The following is a 9049-nucleotide window of genomic DNA, read 5'->3' as shown; positions in this document are numbered from 1 at the left end:
ATGTGTGCGTGCGGCACCTGTGCATCTGCACTTTTGACATGAGGGCAGTTACTACGTTACAGTCTGTTGGCGAGAGGGAGGCTACTGAGATTAAAAGCTGCCAAATGGCCTGAACCCTCATGAGGCCGTCTCACAGATAACCCAATCAATTTGCTGCTTTAGTTTAGCTGTGCGTCACGAGGGCGTCACTCACTGTGTTGGCAGTTATGAAACAAATCGTCACGGCCTCATTGAGATATTCCCTCAGGAGGACAGTTGTTATATTTCATAAACATCTTGGACCACTTACCTCTGCACTCTTAGATTACAAGTTCTCTTGAACTATGAACTTTAAATGAACAGATGTGAAGTAGAGCTGCAATAAACGAGTTACACTCTGTGGTTATACGCATAACAGAGAGGGGGATTGGTCCACAGTAAGGAAGGAAATGTCCTTCAGGTGGTGTTCCTTTCTGTCAATCCCCCTCTTTGCTGTCACTGCCAGTACTCAGTCGGCTTCTGTGTTACAACACGAAAACTACACAAACCTCACTGCTGAGTGTAGTTTTTTTTGGGGGGTTAATGTTATAGGATAAACAGTTTTGAATAGGAAACATACATCTATACCTCAGTAATCAAACAATCCTCAGCAATCCAGTTGAACAACTTCGTCATTACTTTATAATTTCACTCTTCTGTGTTGTGGTTTTGTTGAATCAGCTGTCAGAGCCACAAAGCTGCCAAACACCCGTTTTCAATCACCACGGCTTCCTCCGAAACCTCATTAGCGTCTGTCTAGGAACCACAAAACTGTGGAAATGTCAAACTTCCATTCCCTTATAATCTAACAGTTGGTGCGTAATCCGTTTAGAGATGTATCCTTCATTCTTATTTTGCCTTCATATCCATTTGACCATTCCTGCTCTCTCTCACCTCTACCTCCACATCGTTAGCTTCATTTCTCTGTCTGTGTTTGAAGAAATGCAGTCAAATGTCTACTATCTTTAAGTTAAAAGAGACACTAAACCTTAAGCATTGGAGACCTATATAATGGGTAAAGTATGTTTGAAAGCAAAAAAGAAGCATGGGCCTCTAGTTGACTGAGGTAGTGTTACATTTTGTTGTTGACGCTACTTACAGCTGGAAACAAAAGGTAGTGGTAGTTAAAAAGTACGGCTGCCTGAATCGTCCATATACCAGCCATGTAAGCTAACTAGTATTATAAATTCACAGTTTGAGTTTCAGCCTCCAAACAAACCAAATGACACAAAGCTCCTGACAACACGGTGCCCAGTTAAATCTTAAAAATAAGAAGGCACTTTCTCATTTTACAGTATTTTTCTAAAGTGCTTTATTTAACCGAATCAATACCCCCCCCGCCTAATAAATCAATGAAATGTATTTATTTATTTAATATTTGTGTTATGAAGGCTGCAGGAGATTCTTTCTAAAAACCTGCAGAACTACATGAAAAATACTTAGGGCTGTCAATCGGTTAAAATATTTAATCACGATTAATCACAAATGAATTGCACATTTTTTTTATCTGTGCAAAATGTACCTTAAAGGGAGATAAAGGGAGACATGTTGTTATCAACATGGGAGTGGGCAAATATGCTGCTTTATGCAAATATATGTATATATTTATTATAAGAAAACAATTAAAAACATAAAACAATGACAAATATTGTCCAGAAACCCTCACAGGTACTGCATTTAGCATAAAAAATATGCTCAGATCTCAACATGGCAAACTGAAGCCCAACAGACAACAACAGCTGTCAGTGTGTCAGTGTGTTGACTTGACTATGACTTGCCAAAAACTGCATGTGATTATCATAAAGTGGGCATGTCTGTAAAGGGGAGATTCATGGGTACCCATAGAACCCATTTTCATTCACATAGCTTGAGGTCAGAGGTCAAGGGACCCCTTTTGGAAATGGTCATGCCAGTTTTTCCTCGCTAAAATTGTGCTAGTATGACACGGTTATCATCATTAGGTTTTTCTAGTTTCATATGATGCCAGTATCTGCACTCTAGCTTTAAAACTGAGCCCGCTACAACCTGAAAATCACAAGTTGCGTTAATACATTAAAGAAATTAGTGGTGTTAAAACAAATCTGCGTTGACGCGTTATTATCGCATTAACTTTGACAGCCCTAGAAATAAGCCATAGCCCTACTAGCATCCACCCATAATGTAAAGAGGACGTTTTATACAGAAATAAAATAAAGAGGCAACATTTAATAAATAACTTTGAACTTGAAATTATGTTACTGCTCCACTGAAAAAAAACAAAAAAACAGTGCCTAGTTACTTATAAATTGCACTAGTTTACTACTGTCAAACTAGAGGCCTGTGTCACAATCTGGTAAATGAATGAATGAGTGAATGACAAGAGGACAATCCCTTCTGGTGGCCATATTGGAGGACCTCAGCCTTTCGGTCAACGACGGCTGAAAAAAGGCTGATTGTGTTTCTATGCACAAAACGTATCCGTCTCAACATTGACTAAAATTGTATGTTTTTTTTTGTTTTTTTTTACTGTGAACTTTTTTTTTTTTTATTCTGTTGTGAATATGTCGTCACCTTGTTAGCTAGCAGCTTAACGTCACTGTTGTTTTCTAAAAACATGTTTTTGAAGAAGAGACGAGGACTAGAAGCGAGACATTTGCCTTACAGTTACAGCTGTGATCCATCACAACCACATGTCAGTGGACATCACTGTCTTGTGAATCTTTCAGATCTTAACGTGACTTTTTACTCATTATTTGTCTGTTTTTTTTTTCAGTATAGTCATTGTTAATCCTTGGATCTTTTCTTAATGGTCTCCAATTGATTTCACCCAGTTCCTGGTCAGAACCAGCTGAGTGCTCCTTTTTATTAGTACATTCATATAGACATGTATGTATCAACATATGTACTTTATACTTTGTAATGGTTTTTAATTAACCATAAACTGTTTTATTGTTTTTTTTTAAATAATTGATTTTTTATTTGTTGGTCTTTTTTAGTGACTACTGGAAACCGTAGAGTTTGTTTATCTGTTCAGATTTGAAATGATGTATAAAAGTGAAGGAGCTGAATGAATGAAGTACACCTGGCTGGTTGCACGGTGTCTATTGATGGAACCAGAAAGTCTTTTTTTGTCTATGCAGCGTCGCCGGAACACTTTCTGAAGTCATGTCAAAGTCTAAAACGATGAATGAACTCCCAAGTTTGTCTCCTGTAGCCTGCAGTAGCTTCAGGACCAGCTAAACCTACAGTAGAGCCCCTTATAAACTACTAACACTACTACTTTATGGTTTAAGACTTTTTTTTTATATATCATTAGAAAGTTTTTTGTTGGACTTTCAGACAGTCAAAGTGGTGAAAACTTCACATTTCCCTCCTGTGTTTGCTTTTCTTTTTCTTCTGGTGCTCGCCTGTGGTGTACAGTATGCAGGTCAGAGCTACAGAGAGGCACGATATTTGATCTCTTGGTTGTTACATCCTTTCAAAATCAATGTGTCATATTTACGTATTGTAATGTTATTCAACCGTGGCTTTATTTTCGTTTAGCATTTTCTTGAAATTACTGCTGATATCTGTTGGGTCAGTTGCCCGAAAACGGAGCAACGAAGCAGGCCTCTCAGTCTCACCTCAGTAGACTTTCCTCCGGCAAGAAAAAAAAACACCTGACTTGAAGTCAGTATTGTTGTTCTACTCTGCAACGTGCCATTTCTCTGCTCCTCTGACCTCAAATCTCTGCTTTCCCCTCAGCCTGAAACTGTACAAACAATCTGTGAAAGCTGATGGTCTATATATCATTAAAGCTGAGCCGTGATTTGCAAAAAAAACACCTCATAAACTGCCATGGATCACCTCCAGCAAGAATCAGCATTTTTTTTTTTTTTTTGTGAAGGAAATCGTTTATCGCTTTTGGCCACACCTGATCTTTACGTGCTCCACATATTCTGTGTTATTCATGCAGATTTTTTCCTTATCATGTTATCACAGCTATAAATACTCCAACTTTTTCCTGGTGATATATATTTCTGTATGGTGCCATGGCAACGCTTGGCCCAGGCCTTCTCACAGCCTTACATATGAAATATATGATATTTCAGTGTGGGGCTTTTGCTAAACTTTCCTTCTCTAAACCTCTAAAAGGTTGTTGCAGTTAAACCTCTATTGCCTCTTCTTAAAGCTGTCCTCCCTACACGAGCTATACCTTTTTATATATTTCTGCTTTAGTCATTTAACAAGGCCAGTGAGGCCACAAGATCTGAAATTAAGTCATGCTGCTAAAAAAAATGTATGTAATTTTTTTTTTTTTGAAGTAATTTTGAATCTGCATCAAAAGAGGCACATTTTTTTCTATTAAACCAACAATAAAGATGTAATATGAAAACAACCCATGCTGTCATCGCCAGTCACTCTTTTGTTGGCCGTGTGCTTTCAGTCCTCAACTGCTCCACTTCCACACTGCAGGCAGTCATGTTAGGAGATTAACCCCAGACCCCTCTGAACGCATAAAGACGCAAACACGCCGCTGCTGTTTAGGGACACACTGAATGTGTCTTCGCTCGCCATCACCACGGCAACGTGGCCAAGTTCAGTCAGGCAGTGAGTCCTCCCCTGACTCTCCTTTCCCTTGTTTAACCTCAGTATCTCCACAGCCAGTCATGCTGAGTCCTAAAGATCACACTTGGCTGAATCAGTTCCAGGCAGCGGAGCTCTTTACGTACATAACAGGGATCTGTTGTTGTCGATGTCACAAGGCCGAGAATACGTCACTTGTTAAGCCCGGGGCTGTCTTTTGTCTTTCTAAATAAATAAGCATAAATACAGTGAAAAATAATCTTTAACTGGGGCACAAATATATAAAAAGAATCATGTTATTAAATCCAGCAGTGGAAAGTGACTAAGTACATTTACTCAAGTACTGTACTACAAGTTTGAGGTACTTGTACTTTGAGTATTATCATTATGTGCTACTTTAAACTACATCTCAGAGGCAAATATTGTACTTTTTACTCCACTACATTTATTTGACAGATTGAGTTATAGTTACTTTGCAGATTTTGATTATCAATACAAAATATAAATTAACTAATAAATTATGATAGTATGGATTAAGCTACCCAGCAGTACATAAAGTAATTACAACGAGCTGCACCTTTACCAGCTGCAACATTAAAGTGATGACCACATTAATGCATCAATAATTATAGTTCAATTATTTAATACACATAATTCTGAAATGAGCCCCTCTGCATAATGAGTAATTTTGGTAATTTAAGTATATTTTGGTTCTAATACTTTTGTACTTATTCTAGGTAAGATTTTGAATGCAGGACTTTTACATGTAACAGAGTATTTTTACACTGTAGTATTGCTACTTACAACTACTCATCAATTATACATCCAGAAAATGTTGATATATTTACGATCTTTTTTTTCACACTTCAACACTCCCACGCATTAGTACAAATACATTCATGCAAAAAATTTGAGAAAAAAACAAAAAACTAAAATAGAAAAAAAAGAAAGGTTAAATTAAGTTATGAAATTACTTACACTCAGTTTAACAGAATAATATAAAAATGGGCAGAGGCTGATCTTGGGCAAACAAATAAACATAACCGATAGACATACACAATATACACATCTTGGAGGAGGAGAAGACGTACACGCTACTTTTACTTAAGTAAAAGATCTGAGTACCTCTTCCACCACTGATTAAATCAAATGCAACCTAAACTCTTTTATTAAACCACAAGACTATTCTTTTCTGATCTGATTATTCTCATATTCAACAATTCATTTACATGATCAGGGACTGTCTCAAAACAAGTGTCTGTATATTAAAAGAAGGCAGAATGCAGCAGATCACAGCACCGTACCCGCAAGCACTTCCTCTGGTGTTTTTTTCTAGTTTTAGTTTATTTTTAAAGCTATATAATACGTGGTATGATTGTGAATCTTCATCTTATCAAATCATCTGTGTGGTTCAGCTCTGTCTCTTGATGATTTTCAGTACGCTGCTTATACAAACTTCAGAGTTAAGTAACCAGAGGTACTACATCAGAGGGAAAAGTCAACGTTGAACGTCACGGCCCTTAGGCACTTAGGCCGTGACAAAAGGAGGGAAATGCACACATTTGTACTGGTTGAAATGGTCAGCTAGTAGATCAGTAGATAGGTGAAAGTGTAGTGTTGGGAAAAATAAATATAAGTGCAACTAAACCACAGAAAACATGTGGTGCAGGGGGGAGAGCCATGCAGGAAGAATGGGGATCCTAAATGCATCCTGGACGGACTGGCCATGGGCAACCTGTTGCATTAACTCCGCCTACCAGTGTGGCGGTACGGATTCTTCAGATTTCAGCTCTGAAAAACAGTTCCCAACCACATAATACAGGAATATTGACTTGGAGAAACAAATCTCACAAGTGCCTTCACAATAATAATAAACAAAGCCTACTTAATAATAATGAAAAAAAAGAATCTTCAATTATAATAAAATGCCTCTGATAATATGGAAATATGTCTAAGGGGGTTTCAATGAAAATAAATAAACACTGCGGGTGTTAGGTGATTGTTAGGCAGGCACTAACTCTCGCAGGAATAGCACTAATCTAGTGGAAATATGTTCTTCAATATTCACTCCAGCTAGGTTTCAACATGCTGAACCTCAATAAGAAACGGTAAGACAGCAAAGAAGTCTAAAAAGAGACTAAAGAGCAGAGTTTTCTGGCTGAATCTGCTAAAATGAGGTCTGCATTAAGTCAAGGAAGGATCAGAGTGCCCTGAGTGTTCATTTCTCCACCTATCTTAAGCTCTAAAGGAAGGCCGTCGTCATGCCCTGATTGGCCCGAGAGGGAAACGCAACAAGCTGCTCTCAATTAACCCACCAACCTGCACAACAGGTGATCTGAATAACCTCCAATCAACTCAGGGGAACTGTGACATTCAGATAAAATTAATTGGCAACAGGGAAATGACAGCAGGGACCGCAAGACACTAAGGGGAGAAAAAACACGAGTAGAGATGAAGCTTACTATCTATTCCTTATTTTGGTATAAATTAAATGAGTTGTATGGGTACACATTGTACAAATGGCCACTATAATGTATGCTTGTGAATATTTGTATTTGCCCCCGTAAAGTGCAGGAAACCACTGTTTCCATGCAATAACTAATGTAACACTGTAGATTGTCCAGTAGGGGGCCACCCTCCCTCATTTCTTTCTGTAAAGGATCTGAAAATACATTCATTGACAAAATATTTCATTGTCATTACACATGATTTACTAAATAATCTAAGTTACTAATTTGGGATATTATAACATATAATTTAGTTTATTTTGTTATTTCTGTGTCATGCCAAACATCTGGCCCATCCCACACCACTAATTTACAAAACGTGTATCCTCAAGTTATACATATACAAAAGAACAACAACAACAACAACAAATAAGTAGTAAGAAAAATATCACATTATAAACTACTTCTATATTCCTTCAAATAACATTTTTAACTTATTTATAATGATTTCAAATGAACTGAAAATAACTGCTACACATCTACAGTTTAACCAGATATCGCAACACAGTTTCACGAAAATAGTCACAAAATTGTATCTCTTTGAATCGTGTACATAAAAACAAATTTCCTTTTTTTCCCAGATGCTCAGAAACACTTTCAAAAACATATTTCTTATATGTTTTCCTACAAATGTCCAGCAACATGTGACGCACGTGTCAATTTCTGCTCCAGTCTTTTCAAAACAAAACTACTTACTTAGTTATGTGAACAGCCAACTCATTCTGTGTGCATCCTCCATATTTACAAAATCTAAATTTATATACAGCCTATTATCTTTTAGTATTTCATGGGGTCCATAATAACTTTCATATTCCCTGTGTAAGCCTATGACAAGCATTCATGATTTTTGAGGTTGTGAAATGTTACTTTCAGGAGTTTTTCATGTTAACTATTAATGTCGCCACACTGGAAACTTGTGGGAATTGACCACAACCAGCACACACGCACACACACAGTCACAAAGAATGCTGATTCGACTTATTATTAACGAGAAATCACACAGTTTCATTTAAAAATATAACTACGTGCTTCATATCAGTGATAGAAAAACATGTTTCACTTGTGACTCTTCTGGAGAAAAATTTCAGGGCGGAGGTTAAATATCAAGTTCATGATTTTTGAGTGAAACCAGAAGACGTTTCTTAACAACGGGTAAATAGTCTATTGTGTTGCTATGCAGGTATTCACAGGTTTTGGACATTTTTCTACCAAGAAGTATGAGAAAATGCCTTTTTAATATCAGAGTGAAAATGCTTCCTCAGATGTATACTGTGTTTCAAATGTTTACTCTTATTGTGCTATTATGGAACAACACATGTTATTTTTAATGGTGTAACTTTCACCAAGTGGAGGAAAAAGAAGAAGAAGGAAAAGGGAAAGATGAAATCTACTTCTGGTTTGTATTATCCTAGCCTGGGACCTCAGGGGGTCTGAGGACCAAAGCAGGAAGTGATGTAAGAGAGAGTGATAAAACTGTGGTCATTTTTTCTGTTGGGTCACACTGTTTTCTTTCCTGCCCCCTTCGTGGGACTTCCTCACTGATCTGTCCACATAGAAGCACTGCTGCTGTTACATATTAGCAGGTTGTGACAAAGGAAAGTGAGGCAATCATTCACCGTCCAGAAAAAACCGAAACATCCAGATCACAGATTTCCATGTTTTGGAAATGTCAAATCTGATGGAGTATCATTATGGGGCAATTATTGTGCCATCTGACAGTTGATTTTTCGGAAAAGGGCTGGAATAATAAAAGATGAGTTTCTTTGAAAGCTGTTGATGATGAAAGACATACATATTTCAGAAATTTGTACACACCGGTTTCCCAACTTTGTCTTCATTGGCAGAGGCTTGGGCTTGTGGTCTGTTGCAAACTGAAAGAAGAAGAAAAAAAGGAGGATTTCAGGGTCATTCATTAAAGGACTTTTGTGGTTGATTGCGAGTTTTAGCCCATTAACCACAAAACCTACGGTACATAGTTA

This window comes from Sebastes umbrosus, chromosome 9 (genome assembly GCF_015220745.1).
Source record: "Sebastes umbrosus isolate fSebUmb1 chromosome 9, fSebUmb1.pri, whole genome shotgun sequence".
Taxonomy (NCBI): Eukaryota; Metazoa; Chordata; class Actinopteri; order Perciformes; family Sebastidae; genus Sebastes; species Sebastes umbrosus.
The sequence above is the reverse complement of the archived record's forward strand: the minus strand, read 5'-3'. Positions refer to the sequence as shown.